This window comes from Dermacentor albipictus, chromosome 5 (assembly GCF_038994185.2).
Source record: "Dermacentor albipictus isolate Rhodes 1998 colony chromosome 5, USDA_Dalb.pri_finalv2, whole genome shotgun sequence".
Taxonomy (NCBI): Eukaryota; Metazoa; Arthropoda; class Arachnida; order Ixodida; family Ixodidae; genus Dermacentor; species Dermacentor albipictus.
Window position 1 is genome coordinate 164,054,030 of NC_091825.1, and position 20,472 is coordinate 164,074,501.

Below are 20,472 nucleotides of genomic sequence, written 5' to 3' on the forward strand. Positions count from 1 at the left end.
TCACAATGCTAAGTGCATAGTTGAATGTGTAACACCACTGTATTGGGATGAAGCTAACTTATGGGTCTGACATTAGACAGCTTTAATTTAGCGTACGCAGCTGTAGCGTATGCCATAGTATATATAGCGTATGCTAATCAGCACACATTTTTTTTAGTTTTAGTTGGCCTGTGAGATGTTCAGATCTCAGAGGCCATGTGCCGTCATTGCGGCTATCTCCCGACTGTAGCTATAGGTGGTGCTAACATGTCGGATGTTTCTTTCGTTAGGCTTCGACTCACTCGAAACGAGAAGCGATCTCGAAAACACTACAAGGTTATCCATAATACTCTGTCATCGTAGCAGCCTGAGACTAAGCGAAAGCCATTTACACAGTCAGTTGCTAAGAACGAAGTCCATATACAAAAGCAACGCCAAATTCAATTCGAAGCTGGCAGCCGGGGCCGCCGCCATGTTTCACGCAAATTCCGCAAACCACACAAAGACGCTAATGCTAAATCTGAGAAATAGTGTGTGTACGCTATATGCAATGGGTCGTTTAGCGTTCTGCGCATGCGCAGTGATGTACGCTAAACTAAAACTGTCTATTATGCAGCACATTTTAGATGCTTGCTGGTTTTAAAGTCCGAAAGCTGAGATACAACAGCGTCACACACTATCACGTGAGGAAAACGAACCGCTGCATGCAGCAAGTAGCGTCAGCATAAGCACTAGATTACAATCGAACAGCTCTACAATGAAGACCACAATTAATTTGCCTGTGAAACAAAGAAACTTATGCGTCCCTGGCGGCTGATTTATGTTTATAAAACGAATGCCGCAGCAGTGCCGCCACTGCCCCGCGAAGATGTCACCAGGGTAAGCTGTGCCCTAGCGCTAACAGCAGTGTATTTGAAGAGCGTGCTGATATTACTAGTTCCGTTGCTCTGCCCCAGGATTCACTCACCTCATATGCTACTTGTAACGGACCAACGGCTGATGAATGCATGGATAGGCCGCGAATGTCAACGAAGGCGACCAAAAATTTTGTAGCAAGGGAGGCTTAGGGGCACTAGACAATCGGGGGCTTAGCTTTGCATGGTTCCTGCATTTGCTTGGAGAGCAAGCTGGGAACCTCAATGGAGCACAGCGTGGCTACAGTAGAACATGCTGTCAAGGATATTTTGCAGAGAAAGATTAGCGGTCTATTTCATTAAGTCTCTCTTGAATTCTTGTTAAAGATTTTCTTTTGTTGAAAGTGCTTAGCTATTGTGAGCAGTGAGCTGCGCAACCTTTAAAACAAAGTGACCTGCATAGCGAAGGATTTTGAAGGTGCGAGCACTTTGTTAAAAAGGCTTTGACAACATAGATACATTCAGAGCAGCGCTTTCTGCCCTTTAGCCGATGCAGAATTTGTAGGTCCTATTTGCGCCACCAGGATCTGCCAATGTACTGCAGTGAAGCCTTTAATATGTGTCCCAATGTCCAATGCTGCGGAGTTCAATATATCCATTTACTGTCTGAGCAAGTTTGATGTATGAAGTTTCATATACATGTAGTTCTCTTGGTGATTCACCACCTGTTATTTAAGCAATAATTCTATTTATAATTGTTTCATACAACAAGGTTCAATTGTAATGAATTATTGCTATATGACATTCTTCCCATTATTATAACTAGTACTCTCAAGCTTCGAACCTCCCAGCTTCCTCATACAGTTGGCCAATGTGACAGTACACCTGACACAACAAGCCATGTCGTACACTTACTCTGTGCATATTCACAGCCCATGCAAGCTTGTGCTGAAAGCTTGTTGCTGCTTGCAGAGGTAAACATTTCACTTGACTGTTGTAATGATCTCGCTGACTATGTGACAGAATAAACAGTTACTCCACAATAAAACATAGTATGAGGCCATTTTGTAAACACGAGTTTGAAGTAAAACTGTGCCATGCATCGTCGAAAAAGGAAAACAACATTACAGGGATGAGCATAGTTATCGTGGGCTTGTCTCTATAGCTTTTATGTCTTGCTTTGTCCACATTATGCTGCACAGTTTTAGTTGAAGCGGTTATTGGCTGGCAGACATCTTCCCATCATGTTACTACGAGTTTTGATGAAAGCAGTCTTAGCTAGCCTCTCTAGCCCTGGTTCTCTGGCTTAGGTGCTGGTGCCTCCAGTAGTTCAGATTTGAATGGGTGCAAATTAATTTTCCCTCTCAGTGAAATCAGGGGAGGCGCTGCGATCGCTGAGGAGTGTAGACGTGCTCGCGTCGGCTCTGTGTTCGTGAAATGATTTTGCAGCATTTTCTTGCGAATTGTGGCCTAATTTTTACACCAGTCGATCCGTGAAGATACCAGGACTCCGTAGACGCCTCATTTTCAGGTGGAACACTCGATTTCCCTGTGCTACGGACATTTTCCTGTGCTGCGAACATTTTTGTGAATCGCCCACGCCGCCGCCGCACGTGCACGCCGGGCGCACCGGATGCGCGGCGCGCACTCGAGCGAGTTCCGTATCGCCGATCAAGTTTCTCTGCCCTAGCAACGAGCATGGAGCTCGAAGTGGCCGCCGAGACGGGCTGGCGAACAACTCGCCTTCGCCAACCGGCGAAGCTGAGGGACAACTCTTCACCCCAAAATGACTCTACCCAAACCTCAAGCACTCGTTCTCGTTCCAAGACCAGGCCACCAGTCAAGGCACAAGTTCTAAAGGCTGGACGCATGCCTCCGCTACCTTCCAACCAAATCAAAATTATCATTCGCCCCAAGGGAGCCCTCAACATTGCCAAAATTGGTAGTCCTACCGTGACTACAGCCGTTCTCCAAGCCGCACAGCTCAGCCCAACAGATATTCAGCAAGACATGGTGTGCCCCAACACCCAACAAAACATTGTCGTTGTAAGTACGCCAAGTCTGCAGAACGCCGACCGGTATCTCTGCATAAAATCAATTCAAGTCAATGGGGTCACGCACGATGTTAACGCGTATGAGACGGCCGCCGAGGACACCACGAAGGGAGTCATCTGCGGAATCCCCCTCTCCGATACCCCACAGCAAGTCAACGCCAATATCATCAATACCCACAACCCCCTCGCACTAGCCGCAAAATGCATTGGAACAACAACCACCGTTGTTATCGCCTTCAGTGGCCCCGACGTGCCATATCTGGTCTGTTACGGAGCTACCTTAATCCCATGCTCGTTATTCCACAAGCAAATAGAAATTTGCTACCAATGCGGCTGCCTCGGACATCGCATGGATGTCTGCCCTTTTCCCAATAACAAGATCTGCAGAGGTTGTGGAGTCCGCAACCCACCTCCCGATCACACGTGTAACCCCAAATGGTCACTGTGCGGCGGCCCTCATCTTACAGCGGACAAATCGTGTACGGCTCGCTGCAAGACACCATACGTTATTCGAAAGCGCGTTGGGGAACGCCGAGCTGCAATGCAAGCCACCCTTCAAGAAAGCGACTTCCCGCCCTTGAACTCCAAGCCCCGCTCCAGATCTCGGACTCCATCACGCTCGAGGCAACATTGTTCCCGGACCCCTTCACGTTCGAGACAGCGCCGTTCCCGATCCAGATCTACCTATACCCCACCCGCCAAGTCTCCTACTAACAAGGTGAGCTTTGCAGAAGCCCTTAAGGGCACCTCGCGAGAGGGTCGCAACACACCTTCTCCACAGTCCACGAGCACCAATGATAACGCAGAAATAGCTCACCTCAAAAAAGAAAATGCCATTATGCGCGACCTAATTCACCAGCTCTCGCAAGAGGTTCGCGATCTTAAACAATCCAAGACACCTGCTCCTACACCACCCACCAAAGCGTCCCACTCCTCTAGCCACGACGCTCTACTGACACCAGCCCCCAAAAAGCGGGCCCTCCAAGAGGGAGCCACAGGCCAAGTGCGCTCAGAGGTTAAGGACATGCTAGTCTCACTTCAAAGCACGATGACTGCACTCCAGAACGCAGTCAAATCCATGCAACACGCCGTTCTCGCACTGGCACAGCGCGTCACAAACATTGAAACCCACGTACAAACTCTCCCCGTGCCCGCTCATCCTACCCTCCAAACCCCCCGCACTGCCCCTGACGGCATCCCCCAATCCCCATCATGGCCCACACTAACAGAGATACACTTATCTGGCAGTGGAACTGCCGAGGCTATCTCCGCAAACAGCCAGTCATCCGTCAACACCTTCGTACCCTCACCCGGCAACCGGACGTCATCATGATTCAGGAAACCCATATCGATTCGGTCACCCTCCCAGGTTACCAACCTTTCATCCCGATACATGCTTCTCGCCGCCTCTGCACTTTCGTCCACAAGAGAATCACCGCCATCGAACACAATCTCCATGACCGAAACATCGAACACCTTCCCGTTGAACTTATCCCCACCAGGAGATGTAAGGAAAGTATTTTTCTCCTTAATGTGTACAGCTATCCCTCTGCCAAAGTTCGAGGCCGTTTTCTCACCCTCTTCCAGAAGGCCCTTAACGTAGCTGGCACCAACCCCCTCGTTATTGGTGGAGACTTCAATCTCCCCCACACGGTATGGGGATATGGCTACTCGACGACGGCGGCTCAAAACCTTTGGAAAGACTCCCAAGACCTCGGCCTCACTTTCATTACAGACCCCACGTTCCCCACACGCCTCGGTAGCTCCACTTCCCGTGACACGACCCTTGACCTGACATTTACCAAGAATGTCACCAACGCTCAATGGAGCAACACACAACATGATCTCAGTAGTGACCATTCCATCATTGCCATACTTATCCCTCGGATAGCTGCAGTTACTGCCAAACCCCGTGAGTTCACTTGGGTTGACTGGGATGCATTTCGCAAGCATCGATCCGCTGACCAGCACGCGGAACGCATAGAGGACATTGATGCATGGACCCGAAATCTCCACTCCGATACCAATGTAGCCACGCGCACCGTTACAACCGATGCCCCCGTCGAGCGCATGGACAGTAGATTGGCCAATCTCCTCGCGGCTAAAACATCCATCCTATCCCGCTGGAAAGGGCAACGTCTCAACAGGCGCCTCCGCGCTAAAATAGCCCTCCTCAATAAGGAAATCGAAGCCCATTGCCTCACTCTGAGCCGTCAGCAGTGGACTGAACTGTGCAATACTGCTGACGGACAGATCCATTGTCCCTCTTCTTGGAAGCTTCTCAAACACCTCCTCGATAGCCAAGCCACCCGCTCTTCCCAACAAGATCGCCTCACTAAACTTCTCTATACAGAAAGGAAGAAACGGCCGCGCCCAAGTCTTAGACTACCTCACCAACAAGTATCTCCCCGTGGGCCCAGTGCAATCTCACGGCTCCTACACCGGGGCCCCCAACCCCCCACTGGACGAAGACTTTAGTGTCGCTGAGATCCAAGCCACCCTGCATAAATTAAACAGCCGTTCTGCCCCTGGGCCCGATGGGGTCACTAACAAAGCCCTCCGTAATCTGGATGATGCCTCCATCACCCACCTGACAAATTATATCAATGACTGCTGGCGTAATGGTGCCATTCCGCCGGCCTGGAAAACAGCAAAGGTCATCCTTATTCCCAAACCTGGCAAACCTTCTAGCCTCGATCATCTTCGTCCCATCTCACTAACCTCATGCGTGGGAAAGGTTATGGAGCATGCCTTCCTCACGCAAATCAACACCCATCTGGAAGACACTGCAGCGTATCCTCACTCTGTCATTGGCTTCTGGGCCCACCTGTCGACCCAAGACGCCATGCTACAACTTAAGTACCATATACTAGAAGATAGAACACGTAGTACTAAAGCTATACTCGGCCTCGACCTCGAAAAAGCATTTGACAGCATAGCCCATTTCACCATTCTTGACCGCATCTCACGCCTTAATATCGGTGCGCGCGCTTATAATTACGTCAGAGACTTTCTCTCTAATCGCACAGCCTTCCTTTCGGTGGGGGATCTCCGCTCCGACGCCCAGACTTTGGGCAGCGCGGAAACCCCCCAGGGCTCCGTTATCTCCCCAATGCTTTTTAATCTTGTCATGATCGATCTTGCCAAGGAGTTGCAGCAAGTGGACGGTGTCACCCACACCATATACGCTGACGATATAACCATCTGGGCCCACAAAGGCAGTGACGGCGAAATAGAAACGGCGCTACAATCCGCCATTGAAACAGTCGAGACCTATATCCAAGGCATGGGGCTTCGCTGCTCCCCTGCAAAGTCCGAACTCCTTCTCTACAGGCCTACTCTCCGTGGCCGCCGTCCAAAATACTCCACCGCTAAACGCCATTACGAAGACATTGCGCTTCATCTCACGGATGGCAGCCCCATACCCCTCGTCACCAATATCCGTGTGCTCGGCTTGTTCATAGAGGCGAACGGAGCGAATGGCATGGCCCTCGCCAAAATCAAGAGAAATACAGCCAACACCATGAGACTTTTGAAGCGGGTCTCCAACCGCCGTGGGGGTATGAAAGAGGAGAATCTGCTCCGGTTAATCCAGTCGTTCGTAATTTGCCACATCACCTACGTTGCTGCGTATCTAAACTGGTACAAGGCTGAACAAACCAAGCTCAACATCCTCCTACGCGGTGTCTATAAACAAGCCCTCGGCCTCCCCGTTTGCACCAGCACTGACCTCCTCCTTCAACTAGGCGTCCATAACACACTGGACGAGCTCATCGAGGCCCAACGTCGCTCTCAGCTGGAGAGACTCACTCTCACAGCCACGGGTCGCCATATCCTCACCTCGCACGGCATCACCTACCACCATCAACACGGCCATAAGCACTAGATCCCCTCCACCATACGAGCTTGGATTCACGCCGATCCTATCCCCAGAAACATGCACCCCAAATACAACCACGCACGTCGCACAGCACGTGCCACGGTTCTCACCAAATCGCTTACTCGCCACGACGGTGTGAGTTTCGTCAACGCTGCCGAATATCCCCACGGTACCCGCTTTGCAGCCGTCACCACGCGTGAAGGGTCTCTCCAACATGCTATCAGCCTAGTAACCCCACACGCTGAGGAAGCTGAAGAAGTGGCCATCGCGCTAGCCACCCTAGACCCAACATGTCATACCATTGTCTCTGACTCCCGCTCCGTCGTTATCAACTATATCAACGGCCGTATTTCACACCAAGCCTTGCGCATCTTGCAACAAGAGCCCCGCTCAACCAACCATCAGGTTACACTCGTCTGGTTCCCGGCTCATGCAGGCACCGTCCACCCGCACCTCCCCAACCTCAACGAGGTTACCCACTCCCTAGCGCGAGGCCTAGTTGACTGCGCGGGAGAAGGGGAGGCTGTCCCCACCGGTAGGGATCGCCCGACACGCTACAATGATATTGTGAAGTCCTTCTACTTAGAGCGTAGAACCTTCCCCGGCCCACACAACAAACTATCCCGAGCGCAGGCTACAACTTTCCGCCTGCTACAAACCAATACTTACCCCTCATTACAACTTTATAACAAGATTTACCCAGACATTTACCCCAATCCCACGTGCCATATCTGCAAGACACAGCCAGCCACACTTCCACACATGCTTTGGGACTGTAGGCACCAATAACCTGACACTAACCCCACGACCCTCTCGTCGAGATGGCACGCTGCCCTGCGTAGCCCCAACCTTGACGACCAACTCTGGGCGACCCAGCAGGCCTGCGAGGCGGCGAAGAGGCAACACCTCGACGTCCCCATGTGGGAGGCCTAGGCCCAGTCACCATCTCTTGCTGGTTTCAATAAAGTTTATTCAGTCAGTCAGTCAGTGAAATAATACCAACTTTCCCTGGTTACCGGGCTTCTACAATTCCTCCTGAGATGGACTTGTTCAACAGCTCTACCGAGTACTTTAAGTAGGCAGTGTATTCTATGTCGTAGGGCAAACAGAAAATTAGCATAAGCACTCTTGCTTTCAGGCTGCCATAGACTTCGAGTTAAAAGTGCAGTCCAGATCAACATGCCCGACCTTGATCCCTCCAGCCTATGTGCCAGCCTTCCCTATGAGCCAATACTTGTGCAGGTGAACATACCTTCTTTGTTCCATGCAAAACATTTTGTTAACTGTTTCCAGGAAAAAGTACTTCAAGCATAAATGGCTAACACATGCTCTTCATACCAGATTGCCATGGATAATGGAGACGATAGGAAAGTACAGGCCAGCGTCGCTGTCCCAGATCCATCCGGCAGCTTCTCTGTCTCTGTGTCCTAACTGCTGGTCTTCAATGGGAGTTGATACTGTCTCCTTCTATAGGGGCATTTTCTGACACGCTCTTCTGTGGGAGAATGCCCCATTCATAAAAAGAAACAACAAAGATTGGACACGAAATGGTGCAGCTCAAAAAAAAATTACTTGTTGGGTTCGCCACCGGGCCATATGCGTCGGTGCTCGTGACTCGACAAAAAGCAGCCGCAGCGGCACGCGCAAGCTCAGGCTTCACATAGTTTTGCGCCCATCGCAAGAGAGGCACCTCACGGCTACATTCGGATATTGCCAGCGCACAATGAGGAAGTGCAGAAACATGCACGCTTGCAATCTCGGAGGGATGCGCATGCGTGCAAACTCGATACCATGGGTGCACAGCTAGAAGGGGAGAAGGGTCGTTTTGCCACACGCTCGCACACCCTGTAATATTTTGGAAGCAAGTGTACATACTAGACATATTGTCTGTAGTGCTTATTTTTGAAATGTGATATTTTGGGACATATAATACATATAATATGCATCTTGGCTTTGTTGCACATTAAGAATTTATTTTATAAGTACTATATAATTATCTGAAAAGATGAATGTTTCTTTAGATTTCACACATTTCTTTTGCTACATTGTAAATGTATATCCTGATAGATTAATGTTTCGTATGTTATATGTTTGCCGATAGGAGACTTACTGCTGCCATGCGAGGGCCTTCAGGCACATTAAAGCTGTATGTTGCAGCTTTTCGCCTGGAGGACAGCCAACAAAGTTTGTTGGAAATAAAACCATTTCTGGTACGACAAGTCGAAAATTCTATTTGAAGTCGCTGCCTCTAGACCCTTCATGCCAACCGCCATTTTGGCAAGGCTGTGTGATGTCTGGGAATAAGGCTGCTTCGATGGATTTCAAGACCAGATAGTAGCCTTCCTTCACACACTCTGGCACCAAAAAGGGCAGCACAGATGTCAGTGTTACTTGTGCTACAATTCCTTCACTTGTGCTATAAATAGCAGCAGCAAACTGCCAAGATGCAAAAGCAAAACAATGAATGAGGGCCATAACGTATTTCCCAGCTCCTGAAATCAGTTCCAGTTTTTGCAGTAGACCAAAGCATGGCCTTCAAGATCAGCTTCGATTACCAGTGGGAACAGTTTCCGAGGCTGCCAATTCATTTCATCAAGACTCAGTGTTGCCACACTGCTTTTGATTCAAGTGTGAGAAACAAAATTGAAGTGAACATTTTCTAACACATTGAATGCAGTCAAATTTTCTTTCTGTTATGCTTTCCTCTTATTTCAAAGCAAAAAAAACCCCCAAAAATCTAAGAAAACAAGAAGCAAAACAGAAAGAAAAATATCTCAGTATAGGGCGAACATCATTGCACAGTGTTGTGAAACCAGATGTGCATGCCTGTGAGGGTGATGATTGAAGTGTGTGCACTATACATTCAGTGATGCTACAGGCACGCACTGTGCTGTTTGCATTTCATTTGATGGTGATAGTACATCCACACAATGTAGCCACAGGGACAAGTGAGCAGTCAAGTGAAGTTTTTTGAGATCATGTTTAGTTGGATCATGCAAATAAAATGCATTAATTAATCATATGCCATGGAAGAATCAAGCACAAGTACACAAATTACTGTGCATGACAGGAGTGGCTGCGAAGATGTATAAGGCTCACACAAAGGACGGACAGCAGACAAGGGACGATGATATTTAACTAATTTCGCCATGGAAAATGACTTCAAAGTTTGTGCATTAAGTACGAAGAAAATCCGAGGACACCTAAGCACTTCTTATGAGTTGTGAATACTTTAATGTCCAACTGAACGCCACTGAGCAGGCCGAGATATGAACTCCTCGCAGGCAAGCGGGCACGTTAAGACGCTTGGCATATATTGATTTAGCCTTACCGAGGCGCAGTTAGAACACACACAAGAGCTTGAGTAGACAAGGAACAGGTGGTAACACAGGCTTGCGAGAGGGAAGGTGATGTGTTGTCGTAGCAATGCACTCTCCCCTCGCGAAGTAGCGCAGCAGCAGATGTTCCCCTTCGCTCGCGTTCCTCTGCTGAGACACGAGCCAGCAAGTGCAAGCTAGTGTCATGAGCGCGCCTCGTGTGCTCACATGGTGTCACAGTCAACGGGAAATTAGGCACCGTTTTGCTGCTACAGATGCTGCCGGCTTTTTCACTGAAAGAACCATTTAACTCTTGCATTAAAAAAATCCTGTCACTGACCACATAATAAACAGCAATAAAGAAATTCCATTAAAAGTATTGCATCAAACCAGCTCAGAGCACAAAAAATTTACCAGAACTGTCAGGCTTGGCTGCTGAAAATTAATGTCTTGTAGCAAGGTTTAACGAGCACAAATGATATGCAAGAATACTCAGAATGATGCGAATGCTCAGATGCTAAGCGCTGCTCTTGTGCAGGAGCTTGGCAATGCAGCTGGCATAAATGCCAGTCTTCTGACTACTACACTGGTTTCATGAAAAGTAGGTTATTCTGGCAAGAGTATCACTGCAACATCACTGCACTACACTTTTACTTCACTGTGTCAGATAAACAAGTCAACAGACGTCTGAAGTGGTTCAACCACAATTCACAGCTGGAGAACAGGATAGCATCCATAGAATTTGGCGAGATTATTAGACAACAGGCAAAGGAGAGTGGACAAAAGTTGGAGGTGAAAGCTGTTCTGTTTGACTGTGACGAGGTGTATTGGAGTCGTCAAGCAACAGGCAATAGCGATGGTGCTTCCTAGCGTGCCGATATTGTTCTGGCTTCAAGGCACATAATGGTGATTATTGCATTTTATAGTGTCCCATTCTTCTTTAGATGACAAAGTATTTAAATCTGTGTATTGGTTACATTTGCAGTGACGTCCAAAATCTAGATTTGTACTGGGCAACGACAATACTTAAAAATTAAGCTCAGTGGTTTTACATGCCAAAATCACTAAATGATGATGAGGGATGCAATAGTGAGAAACTCTGGATTAATTCTGAGCGCCTGGGTTTAACGTGCACCCAATACATGGCGCACAGCATTTTTTGCATTTTGCCCCGATCGAAATGTGGCCGCAGGGGCTTGGATTTGATCCCACGGCCTTGGGTTTCGCAGCCAACACCAAAGCCACAGCACCAGTAACATTAAAACAAAGCAGTGATTTGATAAAGCGTGTAAGAGCACAACAGTTTTTAAGCATTGCTTCATGCTAAGGTCTAAGTCATAAGCTCGGTACCGTCACACAACAGCCACATTAACGAGATGAACAACGGGGATAAAATGCCAAATTAAGCTGCAAAATTATGAAGCAAAAGCCTTTGAAGCTGTGAAGTTCTTTAGGAACTTGGAAGGTGTGGACATTTGGACATGCAAAGGATGCAGTCTTTGGAAACAACTTGCCAAGTTAATTAGTTGTTTTTTACCAAAGCAATATTTCATCACAAAGCAAATAGCTATAATTTAAATATGCTCCAAGATTGAATGCCCTATGATAAAAATTTCTATTGCATTTTTAGCAAGTTATATGGAGCAACCAAAGGTAAGAGACATTTGATGCTAGTGTTCAATAAATTTCAGTTATTAGAAAGCCCTCGTCCTGTGCCCTTCTGTGTGTCTTCCGTTATTTCCGCACTGATTAGTAAGTATGACGCTAGTGACTGCCATAGAATACGTGAAGGCCGAGAAAATAGCAATGGCAATGAAGAGCTATTGCTTGAACAACGACAAAAAAAGCTTAGGTGTAGTGACAAAGCAGAAAGGAGAACATGAACGAAAAGTATGTGCGAAGTCATACATGACAAGAGAAACCCAGCAGGCAAGATGTGGTGAGCAGGGGGGTGGGGAGAAGTATTCCGTAAGAGCCGACCTAGTGGACTGTCCATTTTGGCCGCTACTGATTGGCTAGGGCTGCTGGTCTCCTCCTCTCACAGCTGAATCCAATCAGCAGTGGCCGAAATGGACAGCCCACTAGGTGTACTCTTACAGAATACCCCCCCCCCCCCCCCCCCGCAGGAGAAAATGATGAGATGGATTCTTGCCTTGTGAAGTGCAGCAACTGTTCTTTTTTTTTTCTGTTCAGAGCGAACGTGAGTGAGACTGGAGATGTAAAGGCTTTGATGTGGAGATAAGCTGTGGTCTGGGATGAAGCACAATATTGGTTTCCAGCTGTGGATGAATTTCCAGGAGACCCTGCAGATAAAAGTTTTTTTAGCAATTAATAATTCACGTATCTGGCGAAGGAAATCATTACAGTGAACATGCGGCATAAGCAATAGACAGCCAGGCACATATAGCAAAAGACAGTGCCACTGTAGAGGAATGGCGACAGGGAAGAGCAACAAAAAGTGATCAAGCATGTGCAGGGAGAAGGGTACAGAAAAAGTACAAGGGATCACACAAAGGAGATCAGTTTGACAGTGACAACAAGAGCAGCACTTATGAGCACAAATTTCAGAAGAAAGTAGCAAATTAATTGGGTCATCAGTTGCCAAAGAGCAAGCATTTTCTGTCACGAATGCTACTGATGCCAAGCATCAGTCCTGGCGCTGTTAAAGAAGTGAACGCGCAGTTGTGGCAAGGGATAGCAGCAGTAGGTGTCTCATAAAAATGGCAGTAATAGGCTGGTACACTTGGCTACAGTGAGCCAAGTGTACCAGCCTGTGCTTCTGGAAATCTGTGACCTATGTCGAGTTGAAATGTACTGCTAAAGTGGGTGTACGTCGGAAAGACTTTCTCGCCCGTGCGGCGCTCGTGCCGAGTTGGTGATGGCGGATTATTGATTTAATGAGCCATCTTTCGTCACATTAAAGATGTTTTGTGTCTCTTCCAGGGCGAGGAGTAGGGGCCATAGTGTAGACCACTGGCATATCCCCTTCGATATAAATAAAGGTTCTTCAGCAAAACCATGTGCAATAAATCGGTAAGCGGGAGCCGCAGAGCTAGCGAAGCAGGCACGTCGGACGTAGTACATTTAAATTAAAGTATGGGGTTTTACGCGCCAAAACCACTTTCTGATTATGAGGCACGCTGTAGTGGAGGACTCCGTAAATTTCGACCACCTGGGGTTCTTTAACGTGCACCTAAATCTAAGCACACGGGTGTTTTCGCATTTCGCCCCCATCGAAATGCGGCCGCCGTGGCCAGGATCGGACGTACATTTAGACAGATCGTCATTGTAAGCTCAGGAGCTCTCGTGAGGGCTCCGTTTGCCGGTGACGTATACCGTCCTATCGCAGTACTGGTGAAAATCCATTATATCGTCGGGACGAAAAAAGCACCCCGCCACTTCTATAACGCCAGTCGGAACACTGCGGCCGCCATCACCTTTTAGAGTGGTCTACGACCATAAATTGCATAACGACTTTCGCTTTTCCTAGCTACAGGGTGCTAAATATGTTTCAACATGCAGACATGCATGTTCAGGCGAATCTCTTGAAGGGTACAGTATGCACTGACAACCAACGCATGATGGACACGGCGAAATGCTATGGCATTAAAGTTGTCCGATTGATCCTCGATATCACAGGTTCACTGATCAATGATTCACTGATCCCGTCGCACGTTACGCATGTTACCGTTGCGACAAAAAGTGCAACAAACCTACCAGCAACATCCACGGAGACGCAGGAGGAGAACTTGTGGACGACGCACGGCACGCACGGCTTCGTCAAGAACACAGACATCGACGTGAAGGAATCGCCAGCCGACACATGGCAGAATGCCGGCTCGCCTAGGGACAAACGCATACAAAACGAGCAAAGAAACTTCTCCTCCGTGGTACCTAGGCAAAGGGAGAAACTTAGGGCGCAAACGCCCCCAGATTTTCTCTCTCGCAGCTGGCGATTCCGCAAATGACCGTCTCGTGCGAGACGCCATGCTGCTACGCTGCTACTGTTGCCAGATTAAAACTGACTACTGTCACCAAGTCTAGCAAGCGTCTCAGGAGCTGGCAACCTCGGCGCGTAGCAACATGGCGGCGCTCTTGCGGTTCCCGATTTTAATGCATGGGCCCTATGGGTAGCTTGTCCTCTAGAGTCAGTATAGTAACTCTATGCATGGGCCCTATGGGTATCCTCTAGAGTCAGTATAGTAACTCTATGGATATTCCCATGCATACCACAGCGCAGCAGCGCCAGATTTCCCTCTAGGTAATGTAGTGAGAAACTCTATGCCGCCACGAATGGAACAGCAGCGTTCCATCCATAGAGTTACTATACTGACTCTAGAGGACAAGCTACCCATAGGGCCCATGCATTAAAATCGGGAACCTCAAGAGCGCCGCCATGTTGCTACGCGCCGAGGTTGCCAGCTCCTGAGACGCTTGCTAGACTTGGTGATAGTAGTCAGTTTTAATCCGGCAACAGTAGCAGCGTAGCAGCATGGCGTCTCGCTTGTGATGTTGTGATGTGTGCGTGCAGCCGTGTGTTTGGGCTTTATAAGTCGGTTCTTTATTCTATGTTGCGGGATGGTGTGGGTGTGGTCCATGTTGGCCGTACAGCTGGCAGTTATGCAACCGAGGGAAGATCCTGTTCAAGTTTCTGGCGGTATGCGGTTTTCAGCGGTCACGCCTGTTGCAGGAGTGTCACTCGACGACGTTACGAGCTCGAAGCTGTGGTCAGATTCCTCGTTGGCGTTCCGTAATTATCTTCGCACGGGCGCGGTATGTTGCAAAAGCCGCTTTCGCAATCTATCGTCGTGACGATAGATCGGGTTTTTTATTATTATAAGTAATGATCCAGCTGTAGGGCACATGTAACCGACAAACGGAAGTCTCAGGAGAGCACCTGAGATGATAGTAGAGCAGGCGGCGCAGGAACTCCAGGGTACCCGAGGGACAGTGGGGGGATCAAAGCTCGAAGCAGAACGGTACGTAGGTTGGGGCCGCCGAGGCAGGTGTGTGCCAGGGAGTGTTCGCACGGACAGCTCCCCAGGCACGCGCAGCCGTGCCTCGCAAGGTCGAGATACTTTAAAGGCACCTGCGCCCATTGTCTTTCTTTTGCCTCGGCGCAGTGAGCACGATTAACGAGAATAATGTGGAGGGCATCCGGTGCAGTCGCGAATGCATCATGACAAATGTAGCTCGCGTCGCCTGGCGTCTGTAGTAATATCAGAGTTGGTTGTATGAACTTTATGCATAATACGCTTTGTTACGGTACCTTAACGGAATGGGTCTAGAGGACGGTGTTGGTACATTTTTTCGTACCGCCCTAATCCTATACCCCCACTACGAACACACACATACCCCCTTTTTTATGTATACATACAATTCCTTGCCATGACGGATCATAGCCTCCTTTATTTTTGAAAAATAGAGGCGGCTATGGACCGATTGACCAGTTCAAGTTGTCAACTTCTCAGTAACTGTCGTAGGAATCACTGTAATAAACATAATTCCACGATCGGATTGTTTACTTTCATTTTTTGTTGTAACACTGAGGACTACATAGAACTTTATTTTGTATATGTGAGAGAAGTATGTGGATATCACGAGCTTAAGCCAATGTGCGATACACAGACAAAGCAGCTGCTACAACATGAACTGCATTGAGGGCCACACAACACATACGTAATTAAAGGTGCAAAATATAGGGGGAAGCTTCAAAATACGCTCTGTAGCACTGCAAAGTATAACATGTATTGTATGTGTACAATAAATGTTCAAAAATACAATGCATCAATGTCCCATTTGCCTTCAAGTTTATTATGAAGTTCAGGTTTACTGAAGTTTATTATGAGCATATGTACAACAGGAATCTACTGACACAGCCGCAGTCAAGGTGGCTGTTCGAGGTGTGCTGGCTGCCTCAGTGCAAGAAAAAGAAATTGGGTAAATGTCGACACCAGTGCCACTGCTTCTTGCCTCTGACCTGCACGTGCCTCTGCGGCATCTTTGTGCACAAGTGTGCTGGCGTGGTGAGGCGTAGGAGTCATCCGAGAGAAAGAGTATTGTTTACATGGAGAAGTGGCTGTTCACATTGCCTGTCACTTTCCCTCAAATGTTTCCTTGGCGACTAGGGTGACACACCCGCAGTCAAGGTGGCTGTTCGAGGTGTGCTGGCTGCCTAAATGAAATAAAAAGAAATTAGATGAATGTCGATACCAGTGCTATTGCTTATTGTCTCTTACCTGCATTTGCCTCCACGGCCTCTTGGTTTGTGGAGTCTGTATGAGGGAGCTGCTGTGGCTAGGCGTAGGCATTGTCTAAGCAAAAAGAAAAGGCCATTTAAATGGGGAATTATGGAATTAAATGCAGTTATGTCTGCTTCTTGCACTCTTCTTGCCTAAAAGTTTTCAAACATAGTGTCCAGAACACACCAGCACTTTGACTGCTTCTGCTTTTTACCTGCAGGTGTTGTTGCGAGATCCTTAGTATGGCTGCATGCAGCATTGTAACACTTGGTGGATGCATTTGAAGTGGTAGCCAAAAATATAAAGAATCATCCTTGTCTGCACGAATGCTTTCAATTTGTAAATGCAGTGGTAACTATCACTATTGGTGCAAGGCCACCCCACATCTATGCGGCAAGTGCCATAGCTCGAAACTGAATTGTTCCTTTAGTGTTTCACAAGGCATCTGATATGTCCACATTAGATGTGATGTGTTTGTTTTTATTTATCCCAGTGTGGAGAGAGCATCATTAAATGGCTGAAGTACTATAGTGCCAAACAGACGACACACGGACGAGCGCTTATGTTCGTGCCTCTTCTTGTGTTGTCTGTATGGCGCTATAGTACTTCAGTAATATGCACCAACTAGCCCAACAAAAAGTTCTGCTGGAATATCATTAAATGGTTTTTTTATTTTTGGGTGTCTTGTTTTCTGGTTTATTTCTGAATTTATCATGATGCTAAAGTGACTTATGCAATGGCAATCAGCTTTTGTTTTGCAGAAAAACAATGCATTTCCTGACCCATTGTTCGAAATCCCCTCACTCGCATAATTTTGCAGAGTATTCTACCTATATTGACTTGTTTGACCTCCACTAAAGAGTCTTGCATTTTCAAATACGACTCTTTCCTTAAAATCATTCGACACTTCTCATCATTTCTGTACCTTGGGCTTCTGATACTCTGCAGTCACCATTTTTGCTTGTTTCTGACTAGAAATATCTTATTTAATTTAGAGCTTAAATTTTACTTTTGGAACACATGGAAGGGCTTGCCATTGCATATCTGCATAAAAGGGAAACATGTTTCATTAAACATTTGCAAAATCCAATCGAAGATTGATGAATGCAGCTTGCAGTGTGATATGACTGAATGAGCCATAAAAGTAACTCATCTCACTTGGTAAATGAAAGCACATATTAGTGTGATGCACAAGATACGTTACACTAACGTGGTGGGTTCTCTTGCTTATACAGCAAAATAATCGGTTCGCAAGAAAAAAATTATTTTTGCATAACCCTTGTATACACTGACTTAAGGAAAATGAGCTGGAGCTGTCCACATGATGTACTTATTTTACCTGCGAGTATGGTCAACAAAAATGTGTCCCAGCTGCTTAGTGGTATTTGAGATTATGTCAGTATTGCATATGTGCCTGTTGTCTATAATAATTGAATTTTGAAAATGCTCGCAGGGATCTGGGGTGCGATCTTGTACGCGTTCCGAACTCGAACGGAGGCGGTCCGTTCTTTCCGTCGCGAAATTGGCAGTCCGTTCCGTTGCGTTTGTCCTGTAGCAGACAACACGGAATGATTGACAGCAGATATCACTTCGCAATTGACGTCCTGGCGTTCTTCACCTTTCAAACTGACCAACCATGTGCGGCTCGGTGGAACGGACCGCCTCCGTTCTATTTTGGAACGCGTACAAGATCGCACCCCCAGATGTGCACATCTGCAGTTTATGGATACATGTAAAAGACTCAGCATCAAGTGCAAGTGAACGGTCCAACAGGCCCGGAGTCGATCATGCAAATAGATTCGCTGCACAAATTTGTGACCAGAAAAGATATTCCACATGAAATGGCATGCAAGGAAGTGTTGAAAATATTGCACAGTTAACAAAATGCCTACGCTTTTAATATGTGGGTTGATGCACTCGTTATGCAAAACGGAGGTGAGGCGTGCAGACAGTACACAAGAGTAGAGTATTTAGTAAACAACACGAGCGCCGCCCACTTCTCTACTCTTGTGTCCTGTCTGCACGCCTCACCTCTGTTTTGCATAATGAATCCTTACCAACTAGCTCAGCTTTCTGTCGTTCTAAGTCTCGATGCACTCGATTTCGTCCGCATTAGGCACTCGCCTCTTGATTACTTCGTGGCACAGAAATACTCGGCATCAGGCTGTTGATCTGCTGTGGCCTTTGTAGAAGCATGATTGTTCAAAGTGCAACAATTAAACAGATTCTTTGAGTTGCTTGTGGCTTCGCCAGTACAATTCCGGTGCGCTGGTCCGCCTGTCCAGCAATTTCCTACTGAAGGGAAACCTGCAAATAAAAACACCGCTCCGGATGCAGAAAAATGCTCTACTGTGACGCTTCTCAAACGATTGTGATGTACCACAAGAGCTGCCTACTCGCGTGATATTCTCAACAAGGAGATACATTCGTTTACTTACATGTGAAGGTATATGCCAGACCACTTCGGGGCTTCGGTGGCACATAAGGCACGAGTGTGCCATACCGTCCGATGTCGACGCGCGATCGCATGTCAAACGAAACTACTACGCATCCAAAAAACAGATTCGAAACCGAAATTCGCGTCATCTTTTATTGCATGAATGCGTACATCGTGATTTTCATAAGTCACGGACTTAGCGATCGCTTTCTGTAAACTTAATATTAACGTACCGCCTTCATAAAGCCATCAGGTATGCGTTTTTAGATGACAAAGCATAAGGTGAACTGTACTTGTTCTCAGCTTTTTCAATAGTAATTGCGCTGGCCACATTGACCAGTAGCAACAGGGCGGCGCCCTAGAGGTTCCCACTTTTCCGGCCCAGCTTTTCCTCTAGAGTTGTTCTACTAACTCTATGGTTCCATCAACTATCGACCCCCCCCCCCCTCCAATGATTGTTGCGTTCGCTGTAAAACTCTCAAAAATGTTGAAAAACCCTTCCGAAAAGCGAACAAACACGCGGGATAGTGAAACGCTATGGGTAGGGCCATAGAGCAAACATAAAATTGTAACTACGTTGTAGCTCCCGTTGGTCTCGCTTTTTTTGGCGGTGCCATATGTTTTGGTTTCGATTGTGAGTCGAGCCCCCAATTTGAGATTTTCAAACTAAAAAAAAAAGTGGTCGACTTACAATCGTGTAGATACGGTAGGGAGCAAACCCTCTGCGAGCAGAGCGACTTGAAAATTTTGCCAGCAGTTTGTGCTCATTGGCTGGCTTCGATCACATAAACTAACGTTGACATAATTGTGAAAATTCTTGTTCAAGATATACTCATGACAGCAAACAGGCATGTTTTACATTGTGATAGCAGCTGACTTCTCAGGGGCAATGTAGTGTGGCCATGAACATGCTAAAGAATGACACGAGGCGAGGCACCTATTTCCATAGTCGTGCAGCACAGCTGAAAATGGTTCATTTAATGAGTGGAACCGTGGCCTGTGAAAAATTAAGATCAGTGAGATAGCCACTTACAGCGTCCAACATCCTACAGCCACGAATGATAGGTAGCAGTAAGCTTACAGATAGATGAAAGCTAGTGCACCGGAAAAACATTTAATGGACATACTTTGCAGGCCCAAGTCAGTTTAATGCACATTTGCTAATGACTGTTAGCAGAATAAATACGAGGATAAAAAGTAAAGCACTTATCAAGCACATAATGCTGGTACTTGTGCTACTGTTTGCTTTAAGCTGAAGGCTCATGCCAAAACAGCAAGTGACACGAACCAGATAATCAAATAGGGTGGATATACAAAGTAATGGCAAACTTTCGCTTACCCAATTCTGCCTGCATTAGTAACGTAGCTAACCAGTGAGGAAGAACTCTAGGCAAAATTTCATTCACACATTTCTGCTGGCTGCTAGCTGAATATCGTATGTGACCGTACCTGTGACACTTGTTATTACTTGTCTTACGTGTTCATTTTTACATTCGTATTGCTTTTCGTCAGAAAATGTAAAATTTGTAGTTAATAAGAAGGAAGTACCCAGTTCTTACCTATAACGTATTCGTCTACCATGCCACTGGTGTCATCACAAACAGACTCTGTGCTTAGTCACCAGCCAAAAACAAGCAGTTAGGATTTCTGGGTATATGTAAGCCGCTTGCATCACAAAATATAAAGCAATTTACTTCGTGAAATCTAGA

The 20,472-nt window shown here is 47.1% G+C and overlaps 2 long non-coding RNA genes across 4 annotated transcripts in view; both read right to left on the minus strand.

Annotated features, from left to right (window-relative positions):
* Positions 1–14,049, minus strand: part of LOC139060219 (uncharacterized) — a 36,682-nt gene extending 22,633 nt beyond the window's left edge. Inside the window, exons 1-2 of one of the 2 annotated variants that reach the window (XR_011514706.1) lie at positions 13,802–14,049; positions 12,237–12,387 (exon numbers count right to left, since the gene is read on the minus strand). This is a non-coding gene — a long non-coding RNA (uncharacterized lncRNA). The remainder of the gene's footprint in view (positions 1–12,236; positions 12,388–13,801) is intronic. The other variant, XR_011514705.1, reaches the window with a different exon arrangement.
* A 1,828-nt stretch (positions 14,050–15,877) lies between these two features.
* On the minus strand, positions 15,878–18,843 carry LOC139060220 (uncharacterized). Of its 2 annotated transcripts, XR_011514708.1 has the most exons (4): positions 18,765–18,843; positions 18,384–18,633; positions 16,324–16,398; positions 15,878–16,259 (listed from the first exon to the last, which is right to left on the minus strand). It is a non-coding gene; the product is annotated as an uncharacterized lncRNA (long non-coding RNA). The 2 variants fall into 2 exon arrangements; XR_011514707.1 differs by having other exon boundaries at positions 18,384–18,837.
* Between the last annotated feature and the right edge of the window lie 1,629 nt (positions 18,844–20,472).